Genomic DNA, 24,618 nt, shown 5'->3' with positions numbered 1-24,618 from the left:
ATAGCCTCTTGAAGCCCACATCAAAAACAATAGTTTTGAAAGCCAAAGCCTTTTGTTTGCAGAGAACCAGGTTTTGTTGAGAGAAGAAAAGCCTCTTGAGAATCAAAAGGGAAGGCCCGGAAGCATGAGGAATTGGGCTTTACCCACACCGGAAAGAGACTAGAGGGAGAGCTGGACTAAGCCGCTTTCATCCAGGGTTGGGGGAGAGCAGGGACCTATGATGTTGCAGGGAGGCCTTGGGAAAGAGCCCCACAGAGAGGAGGACATCAGCATGGAGAGACTGCAGATCAGTCCCAGCAAACCTGTGGAGACCAATTAAATGCCTGGAGCTCATCCCGTGCCATCCAAGTGAGTCCTACTGTTGCCTGAGCCAAAGAGCCATGTTAGCTGCTCTTTTTACTACTGCCGGAGATCTTTCATCAGTAACAGCCTGCAAGTCATGATCAGATGGCCCAGCAGACATGATACCTGCCTATGTCTAGAGTCATTGCTGAACCTTACCCACATTGCCCTACATGGCAGAGGACACTAATAAGCCACCCCCAACTTCTGAGACCAAAGGGCAGAGCACTTAACACCAAACGGGTGCTAGAGCTGAAGGAAGAGTCACCCACCCCCTGTGTTTGGTAGGGACTGGACTCTGGGGAGGCGTACTCTACTACATTCACAAGTCACAGATGGAAGGGGATCCCCCAGCCTTGTTTTGCTCCTATGTTCAGCTAGTTGGTAACCTTTTGTCTCAATTTAATAGGTTTGTTCCACCAGATAAAGCAGTGATCCTTAACCTTTTCTGCCTATTAAAGTCACGTGGGAGAAGCTTTAAAAAAAACCCGATACCGAGCCTTATCCCTAACCAATTGAACTGGATTGTCTGTGGGTGGGGCCTAAGGTCATTGTGTGATTGTGAGTGACATTTTATCTTTGTGAAGCCACTTAACTTTGTCCGGCCCACACATTGTGCCCATACAGCTCTTTCAAAAATGCACCCTGATGGTACTAACAGACTGAGAACAAGAGTTTATTTATTTATTTGTTTGTTCTAGATTGAGGGTTGTATCTAGTTAAACAGCCAGAAATAGAAGGGTTAACTGCAGCCAGTGGGGCAGGTGTTTGGAGAGAAGACAAGCTGCAGGTGATGGGAAGGAGGCCAGCCCCAGCCAAGGGCAGGGTAACAGACAACAGGTGGTTGTGCTGCAGGGTGTTGGCATCAAGGAGGAACAGCAGGAAATGACAGGGCATCAGGCATGTCAGGGAGAACAGCAGCATGCATTTTAGGAGCAAACTATAGGCAGGCCCCAGAGAGGTCCAGCCAGAGGCAGCAGACAGGACTGGAATTATTCCTTATGATGGGCTTGATTGTGTTCCCCACCCCCATACGCCAAATTCATATGCTAAACTCCTAACCTCAGAATGTGACTGTATTTGGAGATAGGGCCTTTAAAGAGGACATTAAGGAAAAATAAGGTCATATGTGCGGTCCTCAATCTAATATGACTTGTGTTTTTATAAGAAGACTACAGGAGGACACAGAGAGAAGGCAGCCACGTGCCAGCCAACTAGAGAGGTTCCCAAAGAAACCAAACCTGCTGACTCCTTGACCCCATCACCTGCAGCTTGTCTTCTCTCCAAACACCTGCCCCACTGGCTTCAGTTAACCCTTCTATTTCTGGATGTTTGACTAGATACAACCCTCAATCTAGAACAAACAAATAAATAAATAAACTCTTGTTCTCAGTCTGTTAGTACCACCAGGGTGCATTTTTGAAATAGCTGTATGGGGACAATGTGTAGGCCGAACAAAGTTAAGTGGCTTCACAAAGATAAAATGTTACTCACAATTACACAATGACATTAGGCCCCACCCACAGACAATCCAGTTCAATTGGTTAGGGATAAGGCTCGGTATCGGTTTTTTTTTAAAGCTTCTCCCACGTGACTTTAATAGGCAGAAAAGGATTTCCAGCTTCCAGAAGTGTGGGAAAATAAATTTCTGCTGTTTAAGCCACATAGTCTGTGGTATTTTGTTATGACGGTCCTTACAAATGAATGTACTTCTGTCGAAGGGATTGGTGAGAACAGCACAGGGCGACAGGCCTAGAAACGTGGTATTGTGGCTGGATTTCAGCACCAGACACGCAACAAGAGTTAGGGAATCAGGACAGGGTAACTGAGTTAGGGCAAACAGGATTTCATTTATTCATTCAGTCAATGATGTTTTAGATCAACAATCTGCTCCATGCAGGGCCCTGTTCTAGACACTGAGTAGCCTGCCATTGCAGTGGTCCAGATAAAAAATGATGTTCATTTAGATTAGGAGGATATCAGTGGCTAGGGTGATTTGACACTCAAACAACCCACTGTGGAGGTGATGTCCTTTAAGTCTTACTGATCAGGCAAGTACCTATTTGCAAAGGGTTCCAGTAACTTCATTTTCAGAGAGGGAACTGTGGGAGCAGAGACCAGGCAGGTTATTTATAACTAACCCAGGTATATGAATTTTCTCTTCGAGAGAAAGAAATTTTCAGTTTACAGTTTTCACTGGCACCTAGGTTAGCAAACTTAGATGTTTGCCCAGATGTCTTCATCTCATGCTCTTAAATTTAACACATAACATTCCAACTTTATCTTAACTTTGTTAGTTTTTCTAAAACATCAGAGTTTCTTTCCCAAACCATGTTTCCATGGAAAACACAAGCATTTCCAGGCAATATCCCTATCATCTGTGCCACTGTAGACAACCATCAGATAAACTTCCTTAATTCATACCACATCTGCTCTCTTAGCCCAGTATGACCTTGAGCACACACACAGGCACACACACACACACACACACACACACACACACACAGGCGCACACACACAGAGAAAACAAAACTCCAATTTATTTTTTCCCAAAATAAGCATCTGACCCAAATTGCCCTTCCAATTTTCTATTAAATGAAAGACAAATTGTCAGGACCAAATCAGCCAACTTTTATTAAAAACTGGGAAATCTTTCAAAAGCTTTCAGGGTGAACTGTCATGTTAAACCTGACAAATAGATAATAGGTGAGAGTTGCATCTATATGGTCCCTGTTTATCTCTTTGCACATTCTGGTAAGTGAAGACTGCTTGGGCACAGGCATCTCTCTCCACTTTATCACTATGGAGGACTCTTTCTTCACCTCACTACTTGAAAAATTAAAGCAATGTGAGAGCCCAAGATATGTCAACTGATTTCTAGTCTGGCCTTGTTTCATTTGGCAGGCAGGATGGGGGCAGGGAAATGGTATAGTAGAGGACATAGGCTTTGAAGTTAGACAACCTTGAGTTTACACAGACTCTCCCTCCTCCTAGTCCTGTAATTATCTCTTAACCCAAGTCTTAGTTTCATTAGCTATAAAATGGGGATAACAATATTTACCTTATAGGCTTGCTGTGAGGATGAATGATATAACATGGATGAAAGCAACAACCCCTGCCTGGCAGTGTAGTATAAGCTCATTAAATGGCAACTCTGTTTAAGAGTAACGACTAAGGATGCTGTGGTTTAAAAAAAAAGAAAAAGAGAAAAAAGCACCTGCTCTTTCTCAATGCCAGAACACAAAGGTAAAGCAGTGAATATACCATTTCTCCTTAGATTAATCATCTCTAAAATGAGGACCTGGCATCAAGGATCTCCAAGATTCCTCCTCTATACTCCAGCCTTCTGAGGTCTTATATTCACGGAGAAATGAACACCGAAAAGCGGGAGAAATAAAACCATCTTTCTGACTAGTTCCTGGGGAGACTCAAGTTGTGTTTCATCAGTACTTTCAGTTCCAAAGTGTATAGGATCAAGTCAGTTCACCAGAGCAGGGCTTGGACAAGGAGACCTGGGTGGAGAGTACCGGTTAACTCCATGGCTGCAAAAACAATTCTTTCTTTGCAGTAATACAATGAGAGCAAAGGGGACATTTGACCTTTTCAAGATTTTTAAAATGCAAAATACAAGGTATGCACATAATTTTGTTTACTGACTGATCCTTTAAAAAATCTGGCATATTAATAACTCCACTTAAAATACTGAAGATGGGAGCCAGAAGGAAACTTGTTCTTTCTGTACAATGACTGAGAAGGGAATTCTAATGAATATTTTGGCACACATATCTCATTTTCTGGCTGCTTTAGGACCCAAGAGCCAGTAGGTCATAATTAAAGCCAATAATGGCAACTCCAGACAGCCCAAATATTTTCCTGGTGCTGTCAATTCTCTGCATTAAATGTTTTAACATCATTTTTGTGGAGTGTAGAACATACACACAGAGGGGGAATTAAATATTGATGTGAAATTTGGAACATTTGCTGCAAGTTGCCCCAAAAGATGTTTATTACATTCAAAGGAATTATACAATGTTTTTCTTATTAGATAATCTTAAATGACCCTTTCTGGGCTGAGAGCTGTGAAGTTTGTCCTTAAGTTGTCAAAACAAAATCTTATTTTCTGCAGAAAAAGAAAACAAAAAACATGTTTGGGGCTGAGGCTACATGTCATGTAAATAAATGAACGTCTTCTACCTCCACCGGATCTTTCAGGAATGTTCTCTTTGGTCACCAGGAGTTGTGCTGCTACAGAGTTAAAGCTACTCACTTTCTGTCATCTCTACTTCCAAAAAGAAAACCCACAAATATATGTTTGCAAAATCTGTTTGGGATCCTGGAAACAAGGTCCTTAACTTTATCTTTTTCCTGAACAAGTTTTATATTTAAAAAAAATAGCAACAATTAAAAATCCTCCAGCCCTACCCCCACCTTCCTCCATCCTTTCATTTCTACTTTAAATGATAAGAAAGTTTCCTCTTGGATGGGAATTAAGCATCTCAGCATGGGTGAGGCGGCTCACGCCTGTAATCCCAGTATTTTGGGAGGCGGAGGCAGGAGTCTTGCTTGAGGTCAGGGGTTCAAGACCAGCCTAGGCAACATACGGAAATCCCCCTTCTCTAATCTAAGGGAAAAAAGAAATAAGTATCTCAGTCTAAGGTATGTCTGAGAGAGTTCTGAATCACCATTTTGGGATGGAACAAACTGACCAGTCACTTCTTTTCTTTTCTTTTTTTTTTTGAGATGGAGTCTTGCTCTGTCGCCCAGGCTGGAGTGCAGTGGCGCAATCTCGGCTCACTGCAAGCTCCGCTTCCCGGGTTCACACCATTCTCCTGCCTCAGCCTCCCAAGTAGCTGGGACTACAGGCGCCTGCCACCACGCCCGGCTAATTTTTTGTATTTTTAGTAGAGACAGGGTTTCACCATATTAGCCAGGATGGTCTCAATCTCCTGACCTCGTGATCCACCCGCCTCGGCCTCCCAAAGTGCTGGGATTACAGGTGTGAGCCACGGCGCCCGGCTGACCAGTCACTTCTTAAAGGCAAAACTGGATTTGCTCTGCAAAACAATTCAGCAAAAACTTGGGTTCCAAACTCTGGTGCTGCACTGTGACAATGGAAACTTTCCAGCTACAACTTGGAAGCTGGGAGCCAAGCACAATACTAAGTCAAGGAAGGTATTTGAGGCCAAAGCAGACAGTGGTCTTGGCATGGCCTGCTGCTGAGCCCAAGCTGCAGCAGCTGTGGGGTGGCGATGCAGTTTTCAGAGATCTCTAAATCCCTAAGTACACCAGAAACCAGATTTTATTAACTCCCCTTTTCCCATCCACTTTTTTTTGCCCCCACATTTCTGCCATAGATTGTATCATAATAGATGGTGAAAATGCTGTGAGGTGTATATTCAGTTCCTAGCCATACTTCCACTTAATCATACTCGGTTTTCTTGGAGGGCTTCCACACTGTAAATGAGCAACACCTTGATATTGGGAAAATGAATATGAAACTCAGGGCCACAGCCTCTGTGATCTGGTCATTCTGGGGCAGTCATTTTCCTACTTGGCCTACAGAACCAGGCAGGCCTCTGGCCTGGGGGTGGCGGGTGATATTGTATTGTCTTGTCAAAATGCACAGAGCCCACTCAAGAAGATGCTATACTCTTCACGTTACAAAATGGCAATATGCCCGTTTCTGGGCCAATTGGTTGACTCAGAGATGAGGAGATTATTGCTTGACACTTTGTTTTCATTCCAGACGAAAGGGTAAAAAAAAATGTAAAACTTTGCTGCCACCTGCTGTTTCTTTAGGAATACATTTTTGAACCGATTCTAGGTTGATTGTATATTGGTTTATCTTAGCCAAGTGCCTTAGTGGTGAATTTGGGGGATTTTGGAATATGTGCTTATATCGTTGTGTACCAACTGGACTGTCATTTCCTAGGATGAACTGTTGGGTCACATGGGTGGCTTCTGTCTTTCATTCCACTAAGTCCTGCCTGCCCCATCCCTTGCTGAGACTCAAGGGCAGACTCCTTGATCCCAGACAACTTTCCAAGGGAGTTCACGCAGGGCTCTGACCAGTGAGGCTCCAGAGCAAAGCCCAGGAGGCTTATAGGTTTGAGTGTCTTTTCCTTATGGGCCAAGGATGTCTGAAAACTGTAACAGCAGGTAAATTCCCCAAGCACAGACTGTTCTCCGCTGGGTGTCAGTGGGTGGTATTGGAAGTGCCTCTCAGAAGTGCTCTCCTCAGCTTGAGGTTCATTTGTGATGAGGTTCATTTGTGGTGTCTCCAAATGTTTCATCTTTGTCTTCCTTGAGGAAACTGAGGCAGATTAAGGAAGAGGGGTCCCCAGGAAAGTAAAGGCTAGCTCCATTTGAGTCACACCCACGTGAGAATACTTGAACTCAGGTTAGATGATGAGAGGGATGAGGAAAAACAGTGGCTTCTTGGAGCTCAAATAAAGAGCACTGGAGAGTTAATATAGTTATAAGCTTAGATGGGCTTGATAAAGCCCTTAGTCATCTTATTGGAGGCATCCAGAGGACAGAGGCTGCCTTGCCTTCACTGTATTAGTAGCTCGTTGCTGCTCCAAATCAGAAAGTGGGATTTTCCTTTTTGCCTTCTTTGGGAAGATCCATTTGTATGTAAATGAGTTCCTTTGATTGCGGTCATTGTTGTAGCTGAGAATTCTTTCAACCAAGATCTTTCTCTTGGCAGAGATTACTGAGTCTATTGAGTGTGTTTTCATGTAATTCTTTTTTTTTTTTTTTTTTTTGAGACGGAGTCTCGCTCTGCCGCCCAGGCTGGAGTGCAGTGGCCAGATCTCAGCTCACTGCAAGCTCCGCCTCCCGGGTTTACGCCATTCTCCTGCCTCAGCCTCCCGAGTAGCTGGGACTACAGGCGCCCGCCACCTCGCCCGGCTAGTTTTTTGTATTTTTTAGTAGAGACGGGGTTTCACCATGTTAGCCAGGATGGTCTCGATCTCCCGACCTCGTGATCCGCCCGTCTCGGCCTCCCAAAGTGCTGGGATTACAGGCTTGAGCCACCGCGCCCGGCCGTTTTCATGTAATTCTAAGTGACTTTTTAGATGGACACAGAAAGAAGTGTTAAGGAAATGACCCTTGGTCTTTTCTTCTATCAAAGATAAAAGGCATTTGAGTGTTACCCGTAAGCATTGAAGGTAAGTGATGGCTTATCACTGTGTCTGGCATTATAGCTGGCACATTTATTGACTGAATGATCGAACTTATCACCCGTTGTTCTTCCCAGAAGGTTTGTGAGACCTGTTGGGGAGGGATGGAGATAGACAGGAACAGAAGGAAGAGTCTCAGAGTTAATCAGGTGGAAAATCTGTAAGTGGAGTGAACCACGGGAGCTAGAATGCTATGGTAGGACCAAAATTAATACTGTATATGTCAAAATATATGTGTGTTACTTATAAAGTATATACAGTTCCTAAAAATTATCAAACAAGGTTATTATGTACAACATTTCTCCCTTCCTTGTCTCATTCCCTAAATATTATGATTGTTAATGTATTGCACAAGCTTGACCATGTTTATGCTTCATGTATTTTCTTGTTTATGTCCCCATTGTTCTCCCTTAGAATTTTGTAAAGGCTTTGGAAAAGTTCCAGCCTATCTCGGCTATGTGAATAAGAGTTCAGAGAAGGAGTTTGTGTAACACTAAAGAAACATCAGTATCTCCTCAGAGGTAGGGGCTAACATGATGCCACGACAATGGGAAATGAAGTGGGAAACCCGAAGCAGGAAGGAAAACTCAGGAGAACTGGGTTGGGATAGTGGTTTCAGCTTCTCCTTGCCTCCTAGAGAGTCTCTTGATAGTTCTCAGGCCTTGAAGGTTCTGCCTGCTCCCGGGCCGCCCACCCCAGGTAAAGAAGCAACTTCTCAGGAGAATAATGAGGTTGGTGTTTACCTCTGTGCTTCATTTGAGTAGCATGAGAGCACCCCATTCCTCGCATCTGTTCATTCTTCTCCCTTTAGAAATCTTGTCTCAGCTGAAAGTGTTTCATGCATCTATGTGAAGAGATCACCAAACAGGCTTTGTGTGAGCAACATGGCTGTTTATTTCACCTGGGTGCAGGTGGGCTGAGCCCGAGAAAGGAGTCAGCAAAGATGATGGGATTATCATGAGTTCTTACAGGTTTTGGGATAGGTGGTGGAGTTAAGAGCAATGTTTTGGGGTTAGGGGGTTGATCTCACAAAGTACATTCTCAAGGGTGGGGAGAATTACAAAGAAACCTCTTAAGGGTGGGGGAGATTATAAAGAACGTTGATCAGTTAGGGTGGGGCAGAAACAAATCACAATGGTGGAATGTCATCAAGCCAAGCTATTTTCACTTCTATGGATCTTCAGTTGCTTCAGGCCATCTGGATGTATACGTGCAGGTTACTGGGGATATGATGGCTTAGCTTGGGCTTACAGGCCTGACAGAAAGGTCAGAGCTAGAAGCCCCAGTCTGCTTCTAACTCTGACCTTCTGGCTCTGTCAGGAATCCCTATGAATTTGTGTTGTTGATTTTCTTTGAACTAAATACAGAACTTTGTCTGCACTCCAGGGTAGAGAAGAGAGTACAGTAATTGCCAGGAGAACTGAAGATGACCTTAAGGCAGGCCAGGTGACTGGTAAACCGTACCCTTCGCAAGGCTACCAAAGCTCTCGCCTGACCAATATTATTTTGCAGGGGAATATATTAGAATCCCTGGTGACTACATGAACATGGCCATCACTATTTCTACAAACCTGTCTTCTGATGAACATATACTCCTGCTGGATGGTGTCAAGACATGCTTGTTTCTTGAGTATTTTAGTTACCAGTTATTGCCCCTCCTGTTATGCCTGGTAACTAGGATGCTGTCAAGAAAATACAGCAGGACTTCATTGAGCTTAAAAAGAGCATTTCAAAAATATTGCATTAGCCTTTTGTCCTTTCAGTCTGTTTTCCCTAGAACAAACGTAATGTTAGTCGCTACAAATTCTGTTTAAAATAGCTCTTCTGGTGAGTCACCTAAAGTTAACTGCAGATATGGTATTGTTTTAGCCATGTCAAGCTTGAAATGTTATCCAAGTCCTAGTAACTATTCATTGGGGGAAGCTGATGATGTATGTGCCCTCACACGTGTTTTGAGGATGATCCTATAATGTCCAGAGAGAAAGAAATGCCTGAGATGAGCTGGTCAGCATTACATATCTCAGAACAGGCTGCAAGAGCTTCAGAAGCAAAAGGAGTGTTCTCTGTAGGCTCAGATGCTTACATTACCCAAGACACGTGAAAGTTCTGCCCATCATTCAACCCTCTATCCCCACAAGTGGTCAGAAAGTTAGGAAAATCTCCAAGAGGCCATGCAGAAGAGTCAAAGGATCTTGCAGATGTTCTGAGCAAAAAATGAAAACTTTAAACAGAACATTGTGCCATGACTTGAAAGGTCATTATCTGGTTCACACTTACATCAGACTATAAATATTGTCAGAAAAATGGATATGTTTGCCAGGACCATGAACAGTAAAATCACTCAAAATAGGCCACAGAAACCCCTCAAGGCCAGTGTGGCCATGGCAGACCATGACGCTCAAACCTGATGCTGCCTTGTGAGAGACCTCAGCAGGAACAAACTCCAACAGCTGCTTTTTGAAAAATTTATACTCAGTGGCCCTCAAAAATTGCAAAAGCCTTTCAAGTCATGTGAGCTAATTTTGTCTCCCTCTTCCATCAGGTAGAAGTGAGACAGGGAGACTCATGTTCCTTAAATGAAGTCCCTTGTCAAAGACCAGCTGTCTTACGGCCTTTGAATACTCTGCCCTTCCCCCTTCCTATGGTATAACTTCCTGTCCAGTTAGCACTGAGCAGAAGCTGCTCTCCTGCTGTCCCCACCCACTGTTGGCTAAGGCCAGGTCACCTCCTGCCAGGCAGCGGCTGGGTGAAAGTCCAGAGCAGCTCTCCTGAATAAACAAGTCAAACAAAGGCAGTTCCCAGCAGTGGATGGGGCTATACTCCAGAAGTCTATTTGCAAATCTGTCCTTTGGAACTTGGAAGACATTCCCCAGGAGGAGCAATGTTATGCACTGTGGCAAGGCTCCCAGGCTAGCCCACACCTCTGATTTAACCCAGAATGGGCTTGGAAAGCAGTGCTCTAGAACTCATCATTATGGGCAATACATTTGTAGTCTCTGCTCTTCAGTTTACAAATAATTGCTGAGCTAGGCATAGTCCCAGGTGATGTGAAGGTACAAAGCTACTGCAGCTTTGTGGAATAGGTAGATTCAGTGGCTCCTGGGTGCACAGTGGCTGAGATTTTCCCAGTCTCATGAAATCCCTGCGTCTCTTTCCTATCTACATGTTTTAGGCTGAAAGCGAAGGGATGACCATTCCAGCTTTTCTTTTGTTTGTTTCTTCAAGATATCCTGGTGTAGGGAAGGGTGAGAATCCTGACTCTATCATTACACAGAGCAGCATCTCCAAGCTTCAGTTTCTCCTCTGAGAAATGGGATAATATGTAGCTAAGAGAGCCTTGGAGTTGCCTCCCCAGCACTTATTCTTCTCTTGGTAACTACCATGACTTTTGTTAGGGTATCCACATCTCCCCCAATAGACCATTCCACTCCTGAAGACTCGGGCCTAGCGCAATTCCATTTTAAGGCCACTATTATAGAACCCAGTGATGGGTGCTGGCCTAATTCAGGCCAATGAGCTTGCATAAGTTTACTGGCTTATTTCCAGAAAAACTAGTTTCCTTTTTCCTGCTAGATAAGAATGGGAGACATATGTGGTCTCACTAGCAATTCAGGCCGATGAGTTTGCATAAGTTCACTGGCTTATTTCCAGAAAAACAAGTTCCCTTTCTCCTGCTAGATAAGAATGCACGACATATGCAGTCTCAGTAGCAATAGAAAGCCACTCTGAGACTAAAACAGGGGCAAGCCCTAGATGGAAGCTCTCACTGTGGATGGCAGAGTGGAGTGATGGAAAATAGAACTCCCTGACAAAGTTGTTGAACTCCTAAACGGACCCATCCTCAATCCTGTTATACTTCTATTGTGTAAACCAGTCATCCCCTTCACTTAGTATCCCATAGTGAGTTGAGCTTTCTGCTCCTTTTAATGGAAGTCATCTTAATTAATACATTATAGCACAGCATTTACTATGGGTATTAAATGAGATATAGCATTCACAGTATCTGTCTCATGCTGAAACAAGAAAAAAAAAATCATAGTATTTAGCACAGAATTTATATATGATCCCTGCCTGTCCAATCCAACGGCATTAATGGAGGAGACCATCGTTTCTCAGGCCTTTGTTGGATAGGGAAGAAGAGGGCATGTGTAGACTCCAGCAAGACCTTAACCTAGTTTGAGGCTTGAATATCTTGCCTAGGCTGGAAAGGTGGACCCTCTGGACTGGCTTTAATTTTAAGTTCAGTCCCTTTAGAGGGAGTAGATCTCATAACCTGGGGTTTCCCTAGCCCTTGGCAAGTATACATGTTGAAGAGGGTTGGGAGACAAAGAGGGAAGAAAGGAGAGAGCCATGATTTGCTGGTGCAATAACAAAAGGTCCTACCTATCTTTGGGATTGAGATTAATCTCTCCTCTCTTTCTTCTTTTTCCTCCTCTCTTCCTTACATTTTTTCTCACTCCCAGTTCTCATTAGGGCTGAAGAAGAAAGGGAAGTTAAAGCTGGGATGGCGGCCGGGCGCGGTGGCTCAAGCCTGTAATCCCAGCACTTTGGGAGGCCGAGACGGGTGGATCACGAGGTCAGGAGATCGAGACCATCCTGGCTAACATGGTGAAACCCCGTCTCTACTAAAAAATACAAAAAACTAGCCGGGTGAGGTGGCGGGCACCTGTAGTCCCAGCTACTCGGGAGGCTGAGGCAGGAGAATGGCGTAAACCCGGGAGGCAGAGTTTGCAGTGAGCTGAGATCTGGCCACTACACTCCAGCCTGGGCGGCAGAGCGAGACTCCGTCTCAAAAAAAAAAAAAAAAAAAAAAAAAAAAAGCTGGGATGGCAAAGGAATGGAAGTATATGCCAGAGGGAGAAAGGGGAACTTGTGTAAGCTAATTCTGATGACTTTGCATCCAAGTATAGCACAGATCTCAGTTTTCAGACTAAATGGTAGCTTTAGACTCCTATCGGAGGTTGGCAAAACTGGTTTCTTGGAGTTTTTGCATGAAGAACAGGAAACTAGGCAAAGCAGCCTGGTTCAAGGACGAAGGGTTATGTTATGACTAATAGAAAGGAGGAATCATTTGGAGTACACATAGTGGCTGTAAGTCAGATTTCGGTCATTTCATTATCCCCAGATTTAGCCCAAGTCACCAGGGAGAGGAGATTGCAATAAAAGAAAAAGTTAACAAAAAGCTGACATGACTGAAATCTGAAGGAACTTGATTCACATGACATTACTGCTTTGCAATTGTGCTATATTACAAGAGTAGAGCTCATTTTTCCTAGTTTAGCATACTGCGCTTCAGAGTATGCTAGAACACAGGATGGAAAAGGAGTGTGAGAAAACATTACTTCACAAAAGTGGGTCAAGGGTGCCATGTTCCAACTGTGAAATGGATGCTTAGAAATGAAAATAGAACTCCAGTGTGGTCTGACCAGAACAGGATTGAGCTGCCACCCTCTTATCGGGACACTAGATTTATGGCTGTGGTAGAGAATTGCCCTAGTCTTGTTTTTATCAGTCACATTCCAATAATGCCTCATAATGAATCCATGGTCCATTAAAAGCCCAGTTGTTTTTTACATGAACTGCTGCCAAGTCAGGAATCCCTATGAATTTGTGTTGTTGATTTTCTTTGAACCAAATACAGAACTTTACAATGATTCTTCTTGAAAGTCATGCTGGTCAGATATTTTGCATCTCGCTTATTTTGTCTATTAGCTATTACTCTAAACTTTATGCTTACCTTCTTCATCATTTAAGACATGTATAAAAATATTGACTAGGGCCAGGTGCAGTGGTTCATGCCTGTAACCCCAGTACTTGAAGCCAGGAGTTTAAGACCAGCCTGGGAAACAAAGTGAGACCCCCATCTCTGCCAAAAAATTAAAAATAAAATCAGTTGGGTCTGGTGATATGTGCTTGTAGTCCCAGCTACTTGGGAGGCTGAGGTAGGAGGATTGCTTGAGCCCAGGAGCTTGAGGCTACAGTGAGCCATGATCACTCCACTGCCCTTGTTCCAGCCTGGGTGATGGAGTGAGGATGGAGTGAGTGTGTGTGTAGCTATTTGGTCAGTGGCCAAACCATCTCACGGTATATATACACACACACACACACACACACACACACATATATATATTTATTTTTATTTATATTTTTTTTGAGGCAGAGTCTCACTCTGTTGCCGAGGTTGGAGTGCAGTGGCGTGACCTTGGCTTACTGTAGCCTCAACTTTCAGGGCTCAGGTGATCCTCCCACCTCAGCTTCCTGAGTAGCTAGGACTACAGACACACTCTACCATGCCTGGATAAGTTTTGTACTTTTAGTAGAGATGGGGTTTCACCATATTGTCCAGGCTGGTCTTGAACAACTGGGTTCAAGTGAACCACCTGCCTTGACCTCCCAAAGTGCTGGGATTACAGATGTAAGCCACCATGCCTGGTCTCATGGTACTTTTATACCACTTTCCCTCTCCACCTTATCCATCATTGGATCATGAGATGCATTGTGTATTTTCTTTATGAAATCAAGTTACACTGACTCTAGCATTTCTACCCTGGCGGCCTGGCCCTGGCCCAGTATCTTGCACGTAATAGGCTCTCAATAAAAGTTTGTGGAATTAAACTGAATTCTGTGAATCATCAGCATAATAAACACATATTTAAAAGAAGGAAATGAGGCATGATTCACTGATGAACCACTTGGGCTCTCAGTGCTCTTTATATTCCTTTTTATTGTTTTAAGTGAAAATGTCACACATTACAGGAAAATAAAATGTCAACTATGATTGATAATATACAGTATACCAACTATCATCATTATCAATACCCAAAATTATAATTTTTTTTTACAAAAAACATAATCATGTGCATTTTTAAAATTTAATCTATTTTTTTCATTTTTTGACTTCATCTATTTTGGCTACCTTCCTATTGTTCAGTAGAATTTTATTGCATGAACCTTAGTCTCTTCTAAGTGTTTAACACATTATCTGTTTACATTCATTAGATTCTGACATAAGAATCATTTATTTTCAAATTATGGAGTTAATCTATTCTTCCTTTTTTTTTTTTTCTAGATAGGGTCTTGCTATGTTGCCTGGCTGGAGTGCAGTGGTGCTAACATGACTCACTGCAGCCTTGACCTCCTGGACTCAAGTGATCTTCCCACCTCAGCCTCTCGAGTAGCTGGGACTCCAGTGGGTGCCACTACAGCCATCTAATTTTTGTACTTTTTGTAGAAATAGTGTCTTACTACATTGCTCAGGCTGATCTCACTAACTCCTGAGCTCAAGCAATCCTCCTACCTTGGCCTCCCAAAGTGCTGGGATTATAGGTATGAGCTATCATGCCCAGCCTAATCCATTCTTCCTAATGTATATTAAATACCCACCATATGTCAGACCTTGCGTCAGAACATTGAGGAATTAAAAAGAAAAACTGGTAAGGGCCTGGCCCTCCAGAGACTTGGAATCTGATAGAGGTCACAAAATAAGCACATTTATAGTGTTAGAACAAGGCTCTCTGTGTTAGGGTCTACTACAGGGGAGTATGCCATGTGCTCTGGGGCCTTGATTAAATACAAAGAACTATAATTTTCTCTTCTGTGAGGCTCGCTGGAACTTGGAGCAGCAGCCAAGAGATGTTCAGGCAGCTGAGGCTCTCATCACAAGCAAAGTTCTTCTGCCACTCTTGGACCTAGGATAGGAAAATTGATGGGCCCTCTGCCTTTAGGCAGCTCCTGCTTGGGCAGTGTGTGATAGAAGAGGCACTTACTTTCGGTGAGGGTCTGCTTCCCCTTCCTTTTTTCCATGGCCATCAGGTAGGCCATGTGGTCCTGACCACAGGGACCCTGACAGAGGGAGAAAGAGGAAAAGGCCAAAAAACAGGAACCATGAAGAAGCAGAAGGACTCTTAAGGTGACCTTCATGAAACCTCACCTCTGGAATTCATACCTTGGTATAATCCCCTCTCCTTGAGTGTGGATATGGCCTGTACCTTTTCTACCTAGCAGAATATAGTAAAGGTGATGAATTACATGTGATTGTTGATTATGTTGCACATGATATGAATATTAGTGCTGTCTTACTGAACTGCTGTCTCGGCTTGGAGGAAGCAGATGGCTATGTTGGGAGCCCCACATGCCAAAGAACTGTGGGCAGCCTCTAAGAGTTGAAGGTGGCCACTGGTTGACAAGCACCATGAGACTGAAGCCCTGAGTCTTATTAATGCAACCACAGGAAACAGAATTCTGCCAATTGAATTCTGAGTGAGTTTGGAGCAGATGTTTCCCTAGACCAACCTCAGATGAGATCACAGCCTTGGCTGACACCTTGATTACAACCTTGTGAGACCCTAAGCAGAAAATCCAGCTAAGTCAAACCTGTACTCCTGAACCACAGAAACCGAGATAATAAATTTGGGCTCTTTTAAGCAGTTAAACTTGTGGTAATATGGCTAAGCAGCAATAGTTAATTAATATCCTAATAGTTAATCTCTTTTACCTTCCATAAGAACTGCAGGAGAAAAAAAATGATCGTAGGGAAGGGAGATTGAAAGGGAACTCCAGCAACCTCTATGAAGAGAAGAAAGTGACTAGGGAAAGGACTTTTGCTGTGAAGCTCTACCACATGTGTTCATTCATTCATTCGTTAAAGATGTTAAAGTAGAGATATGTGTATCAGTCAGCCTTCAGGAAAAGCTATTGGCATGGACTGAATTGTGTCTCCCTGTATTAGTCCATTTTCACACTGCTATAAAGAACTATCTGAGACTAGGTAATTTATAAAGAAAAGAAGGTTTAATTGACTCACAGTTCTGTATGACTGGGGAGGCCTCAGGAAACTTACAGTCATAGAGGAAAGGGAAGCAGGCACATCTTACATGGTGGCATTAGATGGAGGGTGGGGGAAATTGACAAACACTTTTAAACCACCAGACCTTATGAGAATTCACTATCACAAGAACAGCATGGGAGAAACTGCCTCCATGATCCAATCACTCCTACCAGGTCCCTGCCCCAACACGTGGGGGTTACAATTTGAGATGAGATTTGGGTAGGGATACAGAGCCAAACCACATCAATCCCCAAATTCGTATGTTGAAACCTTAACTCCCAACATCTTAGACTGTGATAAGGCCCCTAGTGGGTGTGGTGGCATATGCCTAAAACCCCAGCTACTTGGGAGGCTGATATGGTTAGGCTTTGTGTCCCCACTCAAATTTCATCTTGAATTGTAATCCTCAGGTGTTTAGGGAGAGACCTGGTGGGAAGTGATTGGATTATGGGGACAGTTTCCTCCATGCTGGTCTCATGGTAGTGAGTGAATTCTCATGGGATCTGATAGTTTTATAAATGGTAGCTTTTCCTGCACTGACACATGCTCTCTCTCGCCTGCTGGCATGTAAGACATGCTTGCTTCTCCTCCCACCATGATTATAAGTTTCCTAAAGCCTCCCCAGCCATGTGGAACTGTGATTCAATTAAACCTCCTTTGTTTATAAATTACCCTGTCTCAAGCAGTTGCAGTTGTTTTTTGTTTTTTTTTTTCTTTTTCAGATGGAGTCTTGCTCTGTTGCCCCAACTGGAGTGCAGTGGCGCCATCTTGGCTCACTGCAAACTCTGCCTCCTGGGTTCATGCCATTCTCCTGCCTCAGCCTCCCGAGTTGCTGGGACTACAGGCACCCACCACCTCGCCTGGCTAATTTTTTTTTTTGTATATTTAGTAGAGACGGGCTTTCACCATGTTAGCCAGGATGGTCTTGATCTCCTGACCTCATGATCCGCCTGCCTTGGCCTCCCAAAGTGCTGGGATTACAGGCATGAGCCACCGCACCTGGCCAGTTAATTTTTTTTGTATTTTTAGTATAAATGGGGTTTCAGCGTGTTAGCCAGGATGGTCTTGATCTCCTGACCTCGTGATCTGCCTGCCTTGGCCTCCCAAAGTGCTGGTATTACAGGCATGAGCCACCTTACCTGGCCCAGGCAGTTCTTTATAGCAGTGTCAAAATGGACTAATACAGAGGCTGAGGTGGGAGGATCACTCAAGCCCATGAGCTGGAGGCTGCAGTGAGCTATGATCATGCTACTGCACTTTAGCTGAGGCGACAGAGTGAGATCCTATCTCTAAACAAACAAACAAACAAAAACAAAAATCTTGATAGGCCTTTAAAGAGGAAATTTAGTTAAAATGAGGTCATTAGGATAGGCCCTAATCCAATGTGACTGGGATCCTTATAAGAAGAGGAGATTAGGACATACAGAGAGATGACAAGAATGCACCCACACAGGGAAAGGCCATGTGAGGACAGCCAAAAGGCAACCATCTGCAAGCCAAGGAGAGAGGTCTCAGGAAAACCAAATCTGCTGACACCTTATTCTTGGACTTCTAGCCTCCAGAACTATGAGAAAATAAATTTCTGATGTTTTAGCCACCCAGCCTGTGGAATTTTGTTATGGCATCTCTAGCAAACTAACACAAATATAAAAACTACTGTAGATATTTTAAGCAGAGAAAGATTTAATATAGGAAGTTAGGTGCTTTCAAAATCTTTGGAAGAGCTGGAGTAGCTGGAGTTGGGGCTGCCACTAGAACTAATGTGTTTAAGAATGCACTGCCTGTGGTCTGGGGACTGTGAAACTGATGCCTCTTCTGTTGGCTCTGCCATGGCCATCATAGCTGCCTCTTCACAATTGAGTCAGTGAAAAGCTGAGGTCAACTGCCCATCTCAGGTGCCCATGATCTCAACCGCCAGGAGAAAATGGCAGCAGGGTGACGGCCTCCATCCCAGTTATACCTTCCAAATCTCATGTGAGGGCACTTAATTGAATCTAGTATCCTAGCTGCATGGGATCTGAAGTTTTTAACCTTCCAGCCTCTGTAGCACAGGAAGACACAAAGAAAGGAGCGGGAAAGGACACTGAAGCATGCAGACATATCCAGCACAGTATGCTAGATATCAGATGAAAGCAAGTGCCCAATCTGTAGGTACTCAGAGTAGACACCTGAAACTGACAACATAATTCATTAAACTTCCCTCCTATATCAAAGGTATCAAATGCATTAAAAAGGAGAGGATTCGTAAAGAGGATTTCTCTGGAAAAGTTGTGCAGTGAGTTGTATTTCCATCAACCCCCGAGGAATAAGGCTGACTGCTTTTCCTATCACCTCAGGTCAGGAGAGAAGGGATTAAACAGAACCACCCTGAGAACTTGTTATATATCTCCTGCCATTGTGGGGCGGGAGGTTCCATACTGGCCTTTCATCTGGCTTCTGCCTGGAAAATTTAAAAGATGGAGATGGTTTGACTAGATGCTTGAACCTTGGGAATAAAGGGGAGATGGTTGACCTGGGCAGCTTGCTCTTCTAGAGTTTGTTGTGAGCCGAGAGTGTGTGAATGTTTAAGAGCTATAGGATGACACAGGGGAAGTCAACTGGGAGAGGTGGGGAAGCACTGAGTTGAATAATTGAAATGTTAGCTAAGCTGAGAAGGGCAAAGTATGGCGTTCCAGGTAGAGGGACCAGCATATGCAAAGGCTCAGAGGCACAAAAGGGTCTAGAATGTCCAAGGAAAAGTAAAATGTTTAGTGTGACTGAGGTGTAATTTGGAGGCATGAGGAGAGTAAGAAATTCACTTGGGAAAATGTCCTAAGCAAATGCTGTTTGTCCTTTGTCCTTTGGGAACTAGGGGATTACTGTAGAGTTTTTTAAAATTAATATACTTTATTTTTTAGAGTAGTTTTGGAAATATAGAGAAACTAAGCAAATAGTATAGAGAGTTCCCACATAGCCTCCTAGTTTCCCCTATTATTAATATCTTACATTAGCATGATCCATTTGTTACAATTAATGAATCTATATTGATACCCTTTTTGTTGTTGTTGTTTTTTAAGACAGAGTCTCACTCTGTCATGTAGGCTGGAGCACAGTGGCATGATCATGGTTCACTGCAGCCTTGACCTCTCTGGCCCAAGCAATCTTCCCACCTCAGCCTCCTGAGTAGCTGGGACCACAGGTATGCACTACCAAACCCAGCTAATTTTCAAATTTTTTATAGAGACTGGGTCTTACTATGTTGCCCAGGCTGGTCTTGAACTCCTGGGCTTAAGTGATTCTCCTGCCTCGGCCTCCCAAAGTGTTGGAATTATAGGCATAAGCCACTGTGTCTGGCCTTTTGTTGATATACTATTATTAACTAAAGTCCGTCATTTATTATTTCCTTAGTTTTTGCCTAATGTTCTTTTTCTGTTTCAGAACCCTATCTGGACCCTACATTTTTCGCGTCTCCTTTGGCTTCTCTTGGCTGTGACAGTTTCTCAGACTTTTTTTCTTTTTTTGATAAACTTGAAAGTTTTGAGAAGTACTGGCCAGGCATTTTGTAGGATGCCCCTTTATTGGAATTTTTCTGATGTTTTTCACATGACAAGATTGGGGTTGTGGGTACTATGTGTTTTAAAGACCATTTGATCTGTGTTTTACAAAAGTGATATGGGGCCAATGTGGAAGGTGAACTAGTTCAAATTTATTAAGTCAGTACCCTTTCATTTTCAAGCCCTGCAGTGTCTTACCTTCACCATTATTAAAGAAACAAAACAAAATAACTCACTCCTTAATGTGGCTCACACAGCTTTCCAGGATCTGGACCCAGTCTGCCTCTCTGACTTCATCTGCTGACACTCTTTTCCCTGTTCTTTATGCCAAGCCCATGAGCTTCTGTTTCTTTTCTCTTTTTTTCGTTAAGAGATGAAGTCTCGCCGGGCGCGGTGGCTCAAGCCTGTAATCCCAGCACTTTGGGAGGCCGAGACGGGCGGATCACGAGGTCAGGAGATCGAGACCATCCTGGCTGACACGGTGAAACCCCGTCTCTACTAAAAAATACAAAAAACTAGCCGGGCGAGGTGGCGGGCGCCTGTAGTCCCAGCTACTCGGGAGGCTGAGGCAGGAGAATGGCGTAAACCCGGGAGGCGGAGCTTGCAGTGAGCTGAGATCCGGCCACTGCACTCCAGCCTGGGTGACAGAGCAAGACTCCGTCTCAAAAAAAAAAAAAAAAAAAAAAAGAGATGAAGTCTCATCCCTGTCTCCCAGGCTGGAGTGCAGTGGCGTGACTGTAGCTCATAGCAACCTTGAACTCCTGGGTTCAGGCAATCCCCCTGCCTCAGCTTCCTGAGTAGCTGGGTAGCTGAGACCACAGATGCACACCATGTCCAGCTAATATAAAAAAACCTTTTTTTTTTTTTTTTTTGAGACAGGGAGTCTTGCTATGTTGCCCAGGCTGGTCTTCAACATCTGGCCTCAAGTAATTCTCCTGGCCAGGTGTGGTGTCTCATGCCTATAATCTCAGCATTTTGGGAGACTGAGGCAGGTGGATCACTTGAGCTCAGGATTCGAGACCAGCCTGAGCAACATGGTGAAACCATGTCTATAAACATTTTTTTTTTTTTTTTAATTAGCCAGATCTGATGGCCTTTATTTACAGCCACTTGGGAGGCTGAGATGGAAGAATCACCTGAGCCCAGGAGGCTCACTGCATTCCAGCCTGGATGATGGAGTGAGACCCTGTCTCAAAAACAAAAATGAAACAAAACAAAACAAAAGATTATCCTGCCTTTGCCTCCCAAAGTGCTAGGATTACAGTGACCATGGCATCCAGCCCTCTGTTTCCGTTTCTTGAAGGTGCTAATAGTCCAGGTAGAAGATAATTGGGTTAGAGGAGGAGGAACAGATTAGAAAATATATATGTGGTAGAATTGACAGGATTTTGCTGATTGGATCTATGATATTAAAAAGAGAGAGAATTTGAGCACAGTTCTGAGATTTGTAGTTCAAATTACTTGATCAATAGTCGTGCCATTTACTGAGATGGGGAATACAGGAGTTTGGAGGGGGAGCATCATGAGATCACCCTGACATACTGAGTTTAATTTGTCTGTGGGGTATTGAGGTGTTCTTGTCCAGCAGGAAGTTGGAAATCATGAGTCTTAAGTTTAGGAGGGATGTTGGAATAAGTGTAATTGGCAAACAAGAGATTGTGGCAGGGGCTGTGATTATTAATTCAACTGGGATAAACCCAAGGGCCATATTTGCAGTAATTCAAACCCTTGGCAGTAAACAGTTGAATGTGAACTTCAGGTCAGCAGAGAAATTAAATTTATTTTGGAGACTATCAGGCAAGAGGAGGCCAGGACTTTGGGGAGGATTTTGTGGTCTTTCTACTCTCCAGGCTTAAACTAAATGCTCCTTCTTTTCTACTAGAATGAAACTCTGAGACTTAAAAAGGCTGCTGTATTAACCAATTAGCATAGCCTCAGAAAAAGTAACAGAGAGATTTGGGGCTTGGGCAGAATGACATAAGCAGAAAATGGAGTGTTAGATAGACCAGGTTATGATGAAATTACTCCCAGGTATGTTGTTTCCCTAGGGCCTTTTCTTTTCTTTTTTAAAGACAGGGTCTTACTCTGTTGCCCAGGCTTCAGTGCAGTTGTACAATCATAGCTCACTGCAGCCTCAAACCCCTGGGCTCAAGCATTCCTGTCTCAGCTTCCCAAAGTGATGGGATTACAGGCATGAGCCACCATGCTTGGGCAGTATCCCTATAGTCCTTATGTCACTATATTTACATTTTTTTTTTTTTTTTTTTTTGAGACAAGGTCTGTCACCCAGGCTGGAGTGCAGTGGTGCTGGTGCTATCTCAGCTCACTGCAACCTCTACCTCCCAGGCTTAAGTGATCCTTCCACCTTAGCCTCCTGTGTAGCTAGAACTACAGGTGTGCACCACTACACCCAGCTAGTTCTTTTATTTTTTTGTGGAAAAGGGGTCTTACTATGTTGCCCAGGCTGGTTTCAAACTCCTGGGCTCAACCAATCCACCTGCCTTGGCCTCCAAAAGTGCTGAGATTATAGGTGTGAGCCACTGCATCCAGCCTATATTTACATTTAAAAACTGACAAAAGTAGTATATTCATGGTTGGCAGATGCTGTGGACTGGCTCACTCAATAACCATCCCAACTGCTTTCTCTGTTGACTTTTTCTATTATAGAGGCTACAAACAACACACACAAATTCCCAGACTTCATCACAATCTAAGACAGCTGTGTAATATAGTGTGGTAAGTAAGCACATGTCCCTGAGGTGGGCTTTCATTTCTGAATAAAAAGGCAAAGACTTGGGGTCACTTCCAAGATGGCTGAATAGGAACAGCTCCAGTCTGCAGCTCCCAGCAAGACTGATGCAGAAGACGGGTGATTTCTGCATTTCCAACTGAGGCAACTGGTTAATTTCATTGGGACTGGTTAGACAGTGGGTGCAGCCCATGGAGGCGAGCCAAAGCAGGGCAGGGCATCGCCTCACCCAGGAAGCACAAGGGGTCAGGAGATTTCCCTTTCCTAGCCAAGGGAAGCAGTGACAGACTATACCTGGAAAACTGGTACACTTTGCCCAAATACTGCACTTTTCCCATGGTCTTAGCAACTGGCAGATCAGGAGATTCCCTCCTGTTCCTCGCTTGGCGGGTCCCATGCCCACAGAGCCTTGCTCGCTGCTAGTGCATCAGTCTGAGATCGACCTGCAAGACTGAAGCCTGGTGGGGATACCATTGCTGAGGCTTGAGTAGGTAAACAAAGCAGCCGGCAAGCTTGAACTGGGTGGAGCCCACTGCAGCTCAACAAGGCCTACTTCCTCTATAGACTCCACCTCTGTGGGCAGGGCATAGCTGAACAAAAGGCAGCAGACAACTTCTGCAGACTTAAACGTCTCTGTCTGACAGCTCTGAAGAGAGCTGTGGTTCTCCCAGCATGGCGTTTGAGCTCTGAGAACAGACAGACTGTTTCCTCAAGTGGGTCCCTGACCCCCGTGTAGCCTGACCTCCCAGTAGTGGCTGACAGACACCTCATACAGGTGGGTGCTCGTCTGGGATGAAGCTTCCAAGGAAGAATCAGGCAGCAATATTTGCTGTTCTGCAGCCTCCACTGGTGATACTCAGGCAAACAGGGTCTGGAGTGGACCTCCAGCAAACTCCAACATACCTGCAGCTGAGGGTCCTGACTGTTAGAAGGAAAACTAACAAACAGAAAGGAGTAGCATCAACATCAACAAAAAGGACATCTACAGCAAAACCCCATCTGTAGGTCACCAACATCAAAGACCAAAGGTAGATAAAACCACAAAGATGGGGAGTAAACAAGAGCAGAAAAGCTGAAAATTCCCAAAACTAGAGTGCCTCTTCTCCTCCAAAGGATCGCAGTTCCTCACCAGCAACATAACAAAACTGGATGGAGAATGACTTTGACAAGTTGACAGAAGTAGGCTTCAGAAGGTTGGTAATAACAAACCTCTCCGAGCTAAAGAAGCATGTTCTAACCCATCGCAAGGAATCTAAAAACCTTGAAAAAAGGTTAGATGAGTGACTAACCAGAAAAAACAGTGTAGAGAAGACCTTAAATGACCTGATGGAGCTGAAAACCACAGAACGAGAACTTTGTGATGCATGCACAAGCTTTAATAGCTGATTCAATCAAGTGGAAGAAAGGATATCAGTGATTGAAGATCAAATTAATGAAATAAAGCAAGAAGACAAGATTAGAGAAAAAAGAGTAGAAAGAAATGAACAAAGCCACTAAGAAATATGGAACTAGGTGAAAAGACCAAATCTACATTTGATTGGTGTACCTGAAAGTGATGGGGAGAATGGAACCAAGTTAGAAAACACTCTTCAAGACATTATCCAGGAGAACTTCCCCAACCTAGCAAGACAGGCCAACATTCAAATTCAGGAAATACAGAGAACACCACAAAGAGACTCCTTGAGAAGAGCAACCCCAAGACACATAATCATCAGATTCATCAAGGCTGAAATGAAGGAAAAAATGTTAAGGGCAGCCAGAGAGAAAGGTCGGGTTACCCACAAAGGGAAACCCATCAGACTAACAGCAGAAACACTACAAGCCAGAAGAGAGAGGGGGCAACACTGAACCTTCTTAAAGCAAAGAATTTTCAACCCAGAATTTCATATCCAGCCAAACTAAACTTCATAAGTGAAGGAGAAATAAAACCCTTAATAGACAAGCAAATGCTGAGAGATTTTGTCACCACCAGGCCTGCCTTAC

The sequence above is a fragment of the Macaca mulatta genome, chromosome 14 (assembly GCF_049350105.2).
Source record: "Macaca mulatta isolate MMU2019108-1 chromosome 14, T2T-MMU8v2.0, whole genome shotgun sequence".
NCBI classification, from domain to species: domain Eukaryota; kingdom Metazoa; phylum Chordata; class Mammalia; order Primates; family Cercopithecidae; genus Macaca; species Macaca mulatta.
The sequence above is the reverse complement of the archived record's forward strand: the minus strand, read 5'-3'. Positions refer to the sequence as shown.